This window comes from Triticum aestivum, chromosome 6A (genome assembly GCF_018294505.1).
Source record: "Triticum aestivum cultivar Chinese Spring chromosome 6A, IWGSC CS RefSeq v2.1, whole genome shotgun sequence".
Classification (NCBI taxonomy): domain Eukaryota; kingdom Viridiplantae; phylum Streptophyta; class Magnoliopsida; order Poales; family Poaceae; genus Triticum; species Triticum aestivum.
Genome location: NC_057809.1, coordinates 413,008,192 through 413,022,819, shown reverse-complemented (window position 1 = coordinate 413,022,819; position 14,628 = coordinate 413,008,192).

Here is a 14,628-nt window from a genome sequence, read left to right as displayed (position 1 = left end):
CAGCGGTGCGGGGCTAGGGTTTGGGGGCTTCAGGCTAGGCCTCCCCGGCTTTTAAAGCCGGACGGGCCTTAGTGTCCGGGTCGGACACGGCCCATAGGTCGGTTGCGCGTTTTTTTAATAAATAGTTACGCTCAGAAAAAAAACAGAAGGACTACTAAACGGACTCCAAAAATCCCGAAATAAATTTTTCCCGTCTTCTAAAATCAAGCCGCACAGGATGAACATTTATTTGGGGCCTAAATGCAATTTTTAAAAACACACATTTTTCCTAAATTCAAATAAAATAGCAAATAAAACCCAATAAAATCTTATTTGATTTTTTATTAAATCCTCAATATTTCTTTATTTTGGGGAAGTCATTTTATTCCCTCTCTCATAATCTTTGTAATAGAAATAATTGAAGATAAAATAAATAAAGTCAAATGATCCTATTTTCAAAATTTGAGACAACTCAAATATGAAAATAACGAAATCCCCAACTCTCTCCGAGGGTCCTTGAGTTGCGTGAAATTTCTAGGATCAACCAAAATGCAATAATTATGATATGCAATGATGATCTAGTGTATAACATTCCAAATTGAAAATTTGGGATGTTACACATAGCTACTGGTACATACCCTCAGCCCCGAGGGAGAACTACTCCCTCCTCGTCATGGAGAGCACCGGGATGATGAAGATGGCCACCGGAGAGAGATTGCCTCCTCTGGTAGGGTGCCAGAACGGGTCTAGATTGGTTTTCGGTGGCTATGGAGGCTTCTGGAGGCGGAACTCCCAATCTAATGTGCTCTCGGATGTTTTTAGGGTATATGGAGATATATAGGCGGAAGAAGTACGTCAGGGGGGCCACGAGGGGCCCACGAGGGTGGAGGGCGCGCCCTAGTGGGGTGGGCGCGCCCCCCTACCTCGTGGCCTCCTTGAAGCTTCCCTTACGTGCACTTCAAGTCTTCTGGGCTTCTTTCCTTCCAAAAATGAGTTCCGTGAAGTTTCAGGTCAGTTGGACTCCATTTGATTTTCCTTTTCTTCGAAACCCTAAAGCAAGGTAAAAACAGAAACTGGCACTGGGCTCTAGATTAATAGGTTAGTCCCAAAAAATCATATAAAATAGCATATAAATGCATATAAAACATCCAAGGTTGATAATATAATAGCATGGAACAATAAAAAATTATAGATACGTAGGAGATGTATCACCGGGTATGCCGCCAGATCGGGAGATTGAGTTTTTGATTGAGTTGCTGCCAGGCACATGGCCTATCTCTAGGAGGCCGTATCGAATGCCTTCTAATGATTTGGAGGAAGTCAAGAAATAGATTAAGGAGTTGCTAGAGAAAGGGTATATTCGCCCGAGTTCATCACCTTAGGGAGCCCCAGTACTCTTAGTGGAGAAGAAGGATGGAACCTTGAGAATGTTGTGGATTACCGCTCTTTGAATGAGGTGACCATCAAGAACAAGTATCCCCTACCGATGACCAATGACTTGTTTGACCAGCTAGAAGGAGCTAGTGTTTTCTCCAAGATCGATCTTTGATCGGGTTATCAGCAATTGAAGATCCGTGAGAAGGATATACCCAAGACAACTTTTACCACAAGGTATGGGCTTTATGAGTATACAGTCATGTCCTTTGGTTTGACTAATACCCCTGCCTATTTTATGAACATGATGAACAAAGTATTCATGGAGTTCTTGGATAAGTTTGTTGTGGTATTCATTGATGACATATTGGTTTACTCCAAGAATGAGGAGGAACACGCTGAACATCTGCGCTTAGTTTTGGAGAAGCTCAGAGAGCATCAACTTCATGCCAAGTTCAGCAAGTGTGAGTTTTGGCTCAAGGAAGTTGGATTTCTTGGACATGTAGTGTCAGGTGAAGGGATTGCAGTGGACCCTACCAAGGTAGAGTCAGTCACAGAATGGAATGCACCCACCACAGTTGGCGAGATTCGTAGTTTCCTTGGACTTGCAGGATATTACCGGAGATTTATTGAAAATTTCTCCAAGATTGCAAGGCCCATGAAAACGTTGTTGAAAAAGGACACCAAGTTCGTTTGGACTGAAGGGTGTGAAGCCAGCTTTCAAGAGTTGAAGAAGCGTTTGGTTACAGCCCCAGTGTTAATCCTGCCTGACGTACACAAGGACTTTCAGGTGTATATTGATGCTTCATGTCAGGGACTTGGAGGTGTTCTTATGCAAGAAGGAAAGGTTGTAGCTTATGCTTGACGACAGCTTCGACCTCATGAGTTGAACTATGCCACGCATGATTTGGAGTTGGCAGCTGTAGTGCATGCACTCAAGACATGGAGACACTATCTTATTGGGAATCGTTGTGATGTTTACACGGATCACAAGAGTTTGAAGTATATCTTCATGCAGAAGGAATTGAATCTTAGGCAAAGGAGATGGTTGGAACCTATAAAGGACTATGACATGAGTCTGCATTATCATCCAGGAAAAGCCAATGTTGTGGCAGATGCTTTGAGCCGTAAGAGTTATGTTAATACCCTTACAACAGGAGATTTACCTCAGGAGTTATGTGATGAGCTTAGAGACCTTCAACTAGAAATAGTTCCAAGAGGTTATGTTGCCGCACTCGAGGTGCAGTCCACCTTGTTGGGGAGAATTAGAGAAGCCCAGAAGTTGGACCAAGGTATTGCTGAGATCAAAGAAATGATGAGCAAAGGGAAAGTAGAAGGATTCCGTGAGGATGAACATGGAACCATATGGTTTGAGCAACGGATTTTGTGTACCCAATGACCCGGAGATCAGGAAGTTGATTCTTCAGGAGGCTCACGACTCACCATATTCGATACACCCAGGCAATACCAAGATGTATTTGGACTTGAAGGAAAGTTTTTGGTGGGCTGGTATGAAGAGAGAAATTGCCGAGTACGTGGCAATATGTGATGTATGTCAGAGAGTAAAGGCAGAACATTAGAAACCAGCAGGATTACTTCAGCCGTTGCCGATACCTGATTGGAAACGGGATACACTCGGTATGGACTTTATCATGGGGTTACCCAGGACCCATTTAGGTTATGATTCCATTTGGGTGATAGTTGATCGTTTGACCAAGGTTGCTCACTTCATTCCAGTGAAGACCACCTATACAAGTGCTAAGCTGGCAAAGATATATATGACCAGTATCATATGTCTGCATGGAGTTCCAAGGAGCATTGTATCAGATAGAGGAACACAATTTACCTCAAAGTTTTGGAAACAGTTACATGAAACTTTGGGTACCAGGCTATAGTTCAGTACAGCCTTCCATCCACAGACTGATGGGCAGACAGAGAGAGAGAGTCAATCAGATTCTAGAGGACATATTGAGAGCTTGTGTGCTAGACTATGGGTCTAGTTGGGATGATAACTTACCCTGCACAGAGTTCTCGTACAACAACAGCTACCAAGCCAGTTTGCAGATGGCCCCTTTCGAGGCATTGTATGGAAGGAAATGCAGGACACCTTTGATGTGGAATGGAGTTGGAGATCGCAAATTGTTTGGACCTGATTTGATCAGGTATTCCGAGGAGAAGGTCAAGTTGATTCGTGACAGACTTAAGATAGCCCAGTCAAGGCAGAAAAGTTATGCCGATGCTAAACGCAAGGAAGTGATCTATGATGTGGGAGATAGAGCATATCTTCGAGTGTCTCCACTTTGAGGTATTAAGAGATTTGGAGTCAAAGGAAAGTTAGGACCACGATTTGTGGGACCATACAAAGTTCTGAAACATAGAGGAGAGGTTGCATACCAGTTGGAATTACCAGAGGCTTTGTTAGAAGTTCATGATGTGTTTCATGTTTCCCAGCTGCAGAAGTGTCATGCAGAGATGGCGGACATTCCTTTGAGAGATACAATGCCACTGGAGGCAATTCAGTTGGAGAATGATCTGACTTATGAGGAGAAGCCTATTAAGATTCTTGAGACTGCACAAAGAATCACTCATACCAAGATCATCAAGTTCTCCAAGGTTCAGTGGAGTCACAACACCGAGGAGGAAGCTACTTGGGAACGAGAGGAAGATCTTAGACAGGACCACCCACACCTTTTTGCTGGCCAGCCCGAATCTCGAGGACGAGATTCATCTTAAGGGGGTAGGTTTGTAACATCCCAATTTTTATTAAATTTGGATGTTAATAGAATCATTCAATGCATATCATATTTCTTTGCATTTTGGAGTTTTTAAAATATTCAAATAATATTTTTCCACTCGAGAAAAACAAATGAGAGGGGATAAGATGACTTCCTCAAAAAATAAAATAGTGGGAATTTTTTTTGAATATTATTTGAAGTTTTGGAGTTTATTGGTATTTATTTTATTTGCAAAAGTGCATTAATTGCATTAGGAAAAATATTTTCAAAATGTTCTGTGCTTAAGTAAATGTTCATTAGGTTCTAAATATTGCATACTTATTTTAGAATTATTTTGGTGTTTTTAGTAATTCATTTGAATTATTTACGGCCAATTTAGTCTCATGTTAAAAAAAACACACACACACGCAGCCTAGACCGAAACTGGGTTCGGCCCAGGAGCGCCCGACCGGCCCAGCTGGCCATTTCAGCCCAAGGCCGCCTGCGCGCCCGAAACCCCCGCACCGGTCGACCGCTCCGCGCCCGCCCTCGCTCACCTCCTCTCGCTGGCGCTGCCAGGCGGGCCCTACCTGTCAGGCCGTCCCCAACCTCCCGCACCGCGTGGGATAAACACCCGCACCTTGCCGCCCGCAACCGCCGGCCGCCTCTCTCGTGGATGAGGCCTTATCCGTCGATCCCGAGCCCTCTGACTGCGCCTATGAATGCCCCGAACCCCCTCTTCCGTCCTCGCCGTCCCGCTTCTCCCCACGCCGCCTATAGCCGCCGCCGTTGTCGTTCGCATCTCGCCGGCCGAACGGACCTCGCCAGAGCTTTCTGTCGCCAGTAAGCCACCATGACATCCATCTTCTTCGGCAAATGACTTCCCGCGGCAAGGCGCATCCGTTTGACATCTTTTTCTCGCCTAGGTCCCGCCGGAGACGACGCCCCGACGACGCCCGACCTCGCCGAAGACCATGGAGCGCCACCGCCTTCGCCTCGCCGACTCCGACGCCCCTGAGGAGCCCCGACGCCACCAGCCGGATGCCCAAGCCGCGCCGCACCTCCCCGTCTCCTTCCCCGACGCCGAGGACCGCCGTAGTCGCTGCCCCGCCATCGACCGACGCCGCGCTGCCGTCCTCTGCTCGTCGCCGACGCCGCCAGCCGCTGGTTCGTTAGATCGAATATCAACAGCTTAGATTAGATTGGTTAGGTTGTTTTTTAGTCGAACCGGTACGTGGTTAACCGCGGGTTTTATTTTTATAATCGACATGTTTTTGTTTAAATTAGCCGCCGCCACTGTTTTGGTTAAATTGTGAACGTCCGCTGTATAAGCTACGCGGCGAACACCTTTCGGCCAGTAGGAATCTGCCACGCGCTAGGGACCTGTTTGTGATAGTTTTTCTTCACTGTTTAGTCCCTTTTATAACAGATTAGTCCCTGATCTTAGATTAGCCATAACTTTTAAACCGTAGATCCAAACTCGATGAAACCAGCGGCAAATTCTTCATATTGTTCAGATCTATCCAGTGGTATACTTTTTGCAAACTTTTGTCCGATTCAAATTTGAATTTATTCAGATTCGAATTCGAACTTCAAATGGCCATATCTCCCAAACCGTAGCTCCGATTAAGTTGATTCCTTTTGCATGCTGTCACCGTAGCAAAACCCTATCACCTGGACCTTTGTCACAATAATTTTCACACACTAGAATCTGCCCTTTAATGTTTTACTAGTATGCATAGTATGCACTATATTTCACATCACTCTTTAAACCATAGGCCTAAGTTGTTTTGCACTTAGAATATTTCTGTAGTAGCTTAGTGTGTTGTATGTTCATTTGGTTTTTCCGAGACTTTTTGCTATGCATGTTATTTTGGTTCTCTGGAATGTTTGCTTATATTTGTTTACCTTCTTTGCGATAGATTGCCGGAGTGCGAAGCAGAATATTACCAGTCTTTAGAATTCAACCAGTAGTACCAAGGCAAGTTGCATCTTGATCATGTTTCATTACCTATGTTTTTATTATGCACTTATTTCTTTGCGGTAGGACTGCATGGTAGGAAACCAGTGCCGCATGACTATGCTTTTCACCCAGTAGTTCATTGAGGTAGGTCTTAACCATATAACATTGTCGCCATCGTTTTACATTATGTTGCTACGCTAAGTAGACATGGATTGGGGAGTGATCATTGTAAAGTTTGAGTGACAATGTAGTAAATAGGACCTAAGTTAATTAATGAACTACCTAGGTGGAAACTTGTGGGAATGGTGGCAAAGTACAGTGGGGCACGTATGGGAATCCATGGTGGTGCACCACTAGTGGACCGTCCGCTCAGGCTCAAAGAGATCAATCGTATTCCCATGTCTAGAAGCTTACGTGTGCAGCCACAAGCCAATATGGGCTCTGGCTTAGTTGAGTAGTTAGTGTGACCCCTTTCGGGATGGGCTAGCAGATGTAGAATGATGTAGGTGTACCGACCTATCCGTGGGTTAAGGGGGAACATTTTCTAAAGGCTATGTCTCGATCTTCTGATCATGGAGGTGGTCGAGTCTTGTGGGGAAAAGTGCGCAACCTCTGCAGAGTGTCAACCTAATCGATTAGCCGTGTCCCCGGTTACGGACAACTTGAGCATCTAGTAGTGGAAATGCTGGGAGATCTCCTCACCTTTAATTAAACAATTGGGTTTTAAATGAAACTTGGGAACAGATGGAGTTAGGTTTGCCAACTCATCCTATGCAAATGTGTAGTAGTAGAATAACATCTTTTCTAATAGGGAAAAACTAGCCTTATGCAAAAACTAAACTTAGAGCTTTCCACCAGCCAAATTGCATGTATAAGTAGGTTCATTACACTTATGATGTGACTTGAGGTGCGATAGGTCGATGTTCTACACTCAACCTTGCTTGTGGAGTTGGACTCATTTACTTCTTTGCTTCCACCGTATTTGCTTATTGGCTCTATGCCCTATTTTGTAACAAATGTATTGCTCCTGGACTATCGATGTAATAAAGAGATGTGTGTTATTTCTGTTATTTCATCGAGTACTGTGTGTGCTAGCAAGTCGATCCAGGGACTAGCACGGTAAGCATAGAGACTTCGACTCTTACCGAGTCGGGTCACTATAATGTACCAGAGGGGAAACCCTTCTACCATCTAGGGGGAAGGTCAAGGAAGAATGAGAAGAAGGGGGGATCTCTCCCCCTCTCTCCCGATGGCGCCGGAACACCGCCGGGGCCATCATCATCACCGTAATCGACACCAACAACTTCACCGCTATCATCACCAACTCTTCCCCCCCTCTATGCAGCGGTGTAACCCCTCTTTTACCCGCTGTAATCTCTACTTAAACATGGTGCTCAACGCTATATATTGTTTTCCAGTGATGTATAGCTATCCTATGATGTTTGAGTAGATCCGTTTTGCCCTATAGGTTAATTGATGACCGTGATTGGTTTGAGTTGCATGTGTTTATTATTGGTGTTGTCATATGGTGCTCTCTGTGTCGCGCAAGTGTGAGGGATCCCCGCTTTAGGGTTTGGAATATGGTCATGATTTGCTTATGGTGGGTGACGTGAGTGACAGAAGCACATACCAGAGTAAGTAGGTTGTTTGCGTATGGGAGTAAAGAGGACTTCATGCCTTATAATGCTATGGTTGGGTTTTACCTTAATGATCTTTAGTAGCTGCGGATGTTTGCTAGAGTTCCAATCATAAGTGCATATGATCCAAGAAGAGAAAGTATGTTAGCTTATGCCTCTCCCTCAAATAAAATTGCAATAATGACTACCGGTCTAGTTATCGATTGCCTAGGGACAAATAACTTTCTCGTGACAAAAAGCTCTCTACTAAAGCTAATTTAGTTGTGTCTTTATCTAAACAGCCCCTAGCTATTATTTACGCGCTCTTTATTATCTTGCAAACCTACCCAAAAACACCTACAAAGCGAACATTAAGCGTGCATAGAGTTGTATCGGTGGTCGATAGAACTTGAGGGGATATTTGTTCTATCTTTAGCTCCTCGTTGGGTTCGACACTCTTACTTATCGAAAGAGGCTACAATTGATCCCCTATACTTGTGGGTTATCAAGACCTTTTTCTGGCGCCGTTGCCGGGGAGTCATAGCGTGGGGTGAATATTCTCGTGTGTTCTTGTTTGCTTTATCACTAAGTAATTTTTATTTGCTATTCTAAGTTGTTCTCTATCTTTAGTTATGGATATGGAACACGAAATACCAAAAAAATTAGGTTTACTTGCTACTCATGGAGATGGGGAACCTCCTAAAACCCTCGATGCTCATTATGTGAAAGATATTATGTACTACTTTGATAATCCTGAGAAAATCCCATTCAACTTTATAATGGGAGCAACGTTGGATCAACGTGAATACTTTAGGGATTATCGCTTGACTCAAAAAGGGAAACTATTATGGGATCAAATTTATATGTTGCATTGGTATGCTCGGCAATTATGCTTGAGATACGATTATACTTGTTGCTCTAGGATGAAGGCTCCATACCTTCCCTTTTCATGCGAATTTAATGATAATGAAACCTTAGCTTCATATGCTAATGGTATATATGATTACTATGATGTGGAATGAATAGAAGAATTCGTTGCTTTTATGGGTGCTTATGAAATTGAATCTTTGTTTAAAGAGTGTGAAAATCTTGATGATGCTGTTTACAAACCTGAAAATTTTGCTATACTTAAATATTGCTATGAAAATTATGAATTCAATTCCGATATTGATGAATTTATTGAGAAAGTCTCTGCTGTCCAAGAAGAGACTAATATTTTGCAGGAGTCTATGGAAGAAGAAATTGGTGAAACAGTGAGCTCATTGGATGAAAAATATGATGAGGAGAGCGAAGAACAAAAGGAGGAAGAGCGGATTAGCTACCCGTGCCCACCTTCTAATGAGAGTAACTCTTCAACTCATACATTGTTTAATTTCCCTTCGTGCTTACCGAAGGATGATGCTATTGTTGGGGAATGTAGTAATTTCAAAAAAATTCCTACGCACACGCAAGATCATGGTGATGCATAGCAACGAGAGGGGAGAGTGTGTCCACGTACCCTCGTAGACCGAAAGCGTAAGCGTTAGCATAACACGGTTGATGTAGTCGTATGTCTTCACGATCCGACCGATCAAGTACCGAACGCACGACACCTCTGAGTTCTGCACACGTTCAACTCGATGACGTCCCTCAAACTCCGATCTAGCCGAGCTTTGAGGGAGAGTTCTGTCAGCACGACTGCCTGGTGACGATGTTGATGTTCTACCATCGCAGGGCTTCGCCTAAGCACCGCTACGATATTATTGAGGTGGACTATGGTGGAGAGGGGCACCGCACATGGCTAAAAGATCCAAGAGATCAATTGTTGTGTCTATGGGGTGCCCCCCTCCATATATAAAGGGGGGAGGATGAGGAGGCCAGCCAAGGGGAGGAGGCGCGCCCAAGGGGGGCAATCCTACTCCAAGTAGGTTTTGCCCCCCTTTCCTATTCCAACTAGGAGAAGGGGGAAGGAGGAGGTGGAGAGAAGGAAGGAGAAGGGGGGCCGCCGCCCCCTTCCCTTTCCCAATTCGGATTGCGGCAAGGGGGGCCGCGCGCCACCTCCTGCCGCCTCTCCTCTTCCACCACTTGGGCCCATCAGGCCCAATAACCCTGGTTTATATCCGATAAAGATCTTTATGTCTCGACCATTTCGAGACTCCTCGTCATGTCCGTGATCACATCCAGAACTCTGAACTACCTTCGGTACATTAAAACACATAAACTCTTAATATAACCGTCATCGAACTTTAAGCGTGCGAACCCTACGGGTTCGAGAACTATGTGGACATGAACGAGACACGTCTCCGGTCAATAACCAATAGCGGAACCTGGATGCTCATATTGTCTCCCACATATTCTACGAAGATCTTTATCGGTCAAACCGCATAACAACATACGTTGTTCCCTTTGTCATCGGTATGTTACTTGCCCGAGATTCAATCGTCGGTATCTCAATACCTAGTTCAATCTCGTTACCGGCAAGTGTCTTTACTCGTTCTGTAACACATCATCCCGCAACTAACTCATTAGTTGCAATGCTTGCAAGGCTTCAGTGATGTGTATTACCGAGTGGGCCCAGAGATACCTCTCCGACAATCGGAGTGACAAATCCTAATCTCGAAATACACCAACCCAACATGTACCTTCGGAGACACCTGTAGAGCACCTTTATAATCACCCAGTTACGTTGTGACATTTGGTAGCACACAAAGTGTTCCTACGGTAAACGGGAGTTGCATAATCTCATAGTCATAGGAACATGTATATGTCATGAAGAAAGCAATAGCAACAAACTAAACGATCAAGTGCTAAGCTAACAGAATGGGTCAAGTCAATCACATCATTCTCCTAATGATGTGACCCCGTTAATCAAATGACAACTCTTTGTCTATGGTCAGGAAACATAACCATCTTTGATCAACGAGCTAGTCAAGTAGAGGCATACTAGTGACACTCTGTTCGTCTATGTATTCACACATGTATCATGTTTCCGGTTAATACAATTCTAGCATGAATAATAAACATTTATCATGATATAAGGAAATAAATAATGACTTTATTATTGCCTCTAGGGCATATTTCCTTCAGTCTCCCACTTGCACTAGAGTTAATAATCTAGATTACATAATAATGATTCTAACACCCATGGAGCCTTGGTGTTAATCATGTTTTGCTCGTGGAAGAGGCTTAGTCAACGGGTCTGCAACATTCAGATCCGTATGTATCTTGCAAATTTCTATGTCTCCCACCTGGACTTGGTCCCGGATGGAGTTGAAGCGTCTCTTGATGTGCTTGGTTCTCTTGTGAAATTTGGATTCCTTTGCCAAACAATTGCACCAGTATTGTCACAAACGATTTTCATTGGACCCGATGCACTAGGTATGACACCTAGATCGGATATGAACTCCTTCATCCAGACTCCTTCATTTATTGCTTCCGAAGCAGCTATGTACTCCGCTTCACATGTAGATCCCGCTACACCGCTTTGTTTAGAACTGCACCAACTGACAGCTCCACCGTTTAATAAAAACACGTATCCGGTTTGCAATTTAGAATCGTCCGGATCAGTGTCAAAGCTTGCATCGATGTAACCATTTACAATGAGCTCTTTGTCACCTCCATAAATGAGAAACATATCCTTAGTCCTTTTCGGGTATTTCAGGATGTTCTTGACCGTTGTCCAGTGATCCACTCCTGGATTACTTTGGTACCTCCCTGCTAAACTAATAGCAAGGCACACATCAGGTCTGGTACACAATGTTGCATACATGATAGAGCCTATGGCTGAAGCATATGGAACATCTTTCATTTTCTCTCTATCTTCTGCAGTGGTCCGACATTGAGTCTTACTCAACTTCACACCTTGTAACACAGGCAAGAACCCTTTCTTTGCTTGATCCATTTTGAACTTCTTCAAAACTTTGTCAAGGTATGTGCTTTGTGAAAGTCCAATTAAGCGTCTCGATCTATCTCTATAGATCTTGATGCCCAATATATAAGTAGCTTCACCGAGGTCTTTCATAGAAAAACTTTTATTCAAATATCCTTTTATGCTATCCAGAAATTCTATATCATTTCCAATTAACAATATGTCATCCACATATAATATTAGAAATGCTACAGAGCTCCCACTCACTTTCTTGTAAATATAGGCTTCTCCAAAAGTCTGTATAAAACCATATGCTTTGATCACACTATGAAAACGTTTATTCCAACTCCGAGAGGCTTGCACCAGTCCATAAATGGATCGCTGGAGCTTGCACACTTTCTTAGCTCCCTTTGGATCGGCAAAATCTTCCGGTTGCATCATATACAACTCTTCTTCCAGAAATCCATTCAGGAATGCAGTTTTGACATCCATTTGCCAAATTTCATAATCGTAAAATGCGGTAATTGTTAACATGATTCGGACAGAGTTAAGCATCGCTATGGGTGAGAAGGTCTCACTATAGTCAATCCCTTGAACTTGTCGAAAACCTTTTGCAACAAGTCGAGCTTTATAGACAGTAACATTACCATCAGCGTCAGTCTTCTTCTTGAAGATCCATTTATTCTCGATGGCTTGCCGATCAACGGGCAAGTCAACCGAAGTCCACACTTTGTTCTCATACATGGATCCCATCTTAGATTTCATGGCTTCAAGCCATTTTGCGAATCTGGGCTCACCATCGCTTCTTCATAGTTCGTAGGTTCGTCATGGTCTAGCAACATAACCTCTAGATCAGGATTACCGTACCACTCTGGTGCGGATCTTACTCTGGTTGACCTACGAGGTTCAATAACAACTTGATCTGAAGTTTCATGATCATCATCATTAACTTCCTCACTAATTGGTGTAGACATCACATGAACCGGTTTTTGTGATGAACTACTTTCCAATAAGGGAGCAGGTACTGTTACCTCATCAAGTTCTACTTTCCTCCCACTCACTTATTTCGAGAGAAACTCCTTCTCTAGAAAGGATCCATTCTTAGCAATGAATGTCTTGCCCTCAGATCTGTGATAGAAGGTGTACCCAACAGTTTCCTTTGGGTATCCTATGAAAACACATTTCTCCGATTTGGGTTCGAGCTTATCAGTTTGAAGCCTTTTCACATAAGCATCGCAGCCCCAAACTTTAAGAAACGACAACTTTGGTTTCTTGCCAAACCATAGTTCATAAGGTGTCGTCTCAACGGATTTTGATGGTGCCCTATTTAACGTGAATGCGGCCGTCTCTAAAGCATATCCCCAAAATGATAGCGGTAAATCTGTAAGAGACATCATAGATTGCACCATATCTAGTAAAGTACGATTACGACATTCGGACACACCATTACGTTGTGGTGTTCCGGGTGGCGTGAGTTGCGAAACTATTCCGCATTGTTTCAAATGTAGACCAAACTCGTAACTCAAATATTCTCCTCCATGATCAAATCGTAGAAAATTTATTTTCTTGTTACGATGATTTTCAACTTCACTCTGAAATTCTTTGAACTTTTCAAATGTTTCAGACTTATGTTTCATTAAGTAGATATACCCATATCTGCTTAAATCATCTGTGAATGTGAGAAAATAACGATACCCGCCGTGAGCCTCAATATTCATTGGATCACATACATCAGTATGTATGATTTCCAACAAATTAGTTGCTTGCTTCATAGTTCCGGAGAACGGCGTTTTAGTCATCTTGCCCATGAGGCATGGTTCACAAGTACCAAGTGATTCATAATCAAGTGATTCCAAAAGTCCGTCAGTATGGAGTTTCTTCATGCGCTTTATGCCAATATGACCCAAATGACAGTGCCACAAATAAGTTGCACTATCATTATCAACTCTGCATCTTTTGGCTTCAACATTATGAATATGTGTATCACTACTATCGATATTCATCAAAAATAGATCACTCTTCAAGGGTGCATGACCATAAAAGATATTACTCATATAAATAGAACAACCATTATTCTCAAATTTAAATGAATAACCATCTCCCATTAAACAAGATCCAGATATAATGTTCATGCTCAACGCTGGCACCAAATAACAATTATTTAGGTCTACAACTAATCCCGAAGGTAGATGTAGAGGTAGCGTGCCGACAGCGATCACATCAACTTTGGTACCATTTCCTACGCGCATCGTCACCTCGTCCTTAGCCAGTGTTCGCTTAATTCGTAGCCCCTATTTCGAGTTGCAAATATTAGCAACAGAACCAGTCTCAAATACCCAGGTGCTGATACGTCTCCAACGTATCTATAATTTTTGATTGCTCCATGCTATATTATCTACTGTTTTGGACATTACTGGGCTTTATTATCCACTTTTATATTATTTTTGGGACTAACCTATTAACCGAAGGCCGAGCCCAGAATTGCTGTTTTTCCTTGTTTTAGGGTTTCGAAGAAAAGGAATACCAAACGGAGTCCAAACGGAATGAAACCTTCGGGAACGTGATTTTCTCAACGAACAAGACCCAGGAGACTTGGACCCTACGTCAAGACACAAAAGAGGAGGCCACGAGGTAGGGGGCGCGCCTACCCCCCCCAGGCGCGCCCTCCACCCTCGTGGCCCCCTTGTTGCTCCACCAACGTACTCCTTCCTCCTATATATACCTACGTACCCCCAAACGATCAGATACGGAGCCAAAACCCTAATTCCACCGCCGTAACTTTCTGTATCCACGAGATCCCATCTTGGGGCCTATTCCGGAGCTCCGCCGGAGGGGGCATCGATCACAGAGGGCTTCTACATCATCAGCATATCCCCTCCGATGAAGTGTGAGTAGTTTACCTCAGACCTACGGGTCCATAGTTAGTAGCTAGATGGCTTCTTCTCTCTTTTTGGATCTCAAATACAATGTTCTCCCCCTCTCTTGTGGAGAAATATTCGATGTAATCTTATTTTTGCGGTGTGTTTGTTGAGACCGATGAATTGTGGGTTTATGATCAAGTCTATCTTTGAACAATATTTGAATCTTCTCTGAATTCTTTTATGTATGATTGGTTATCTTTGCAAGTCTCTTTGA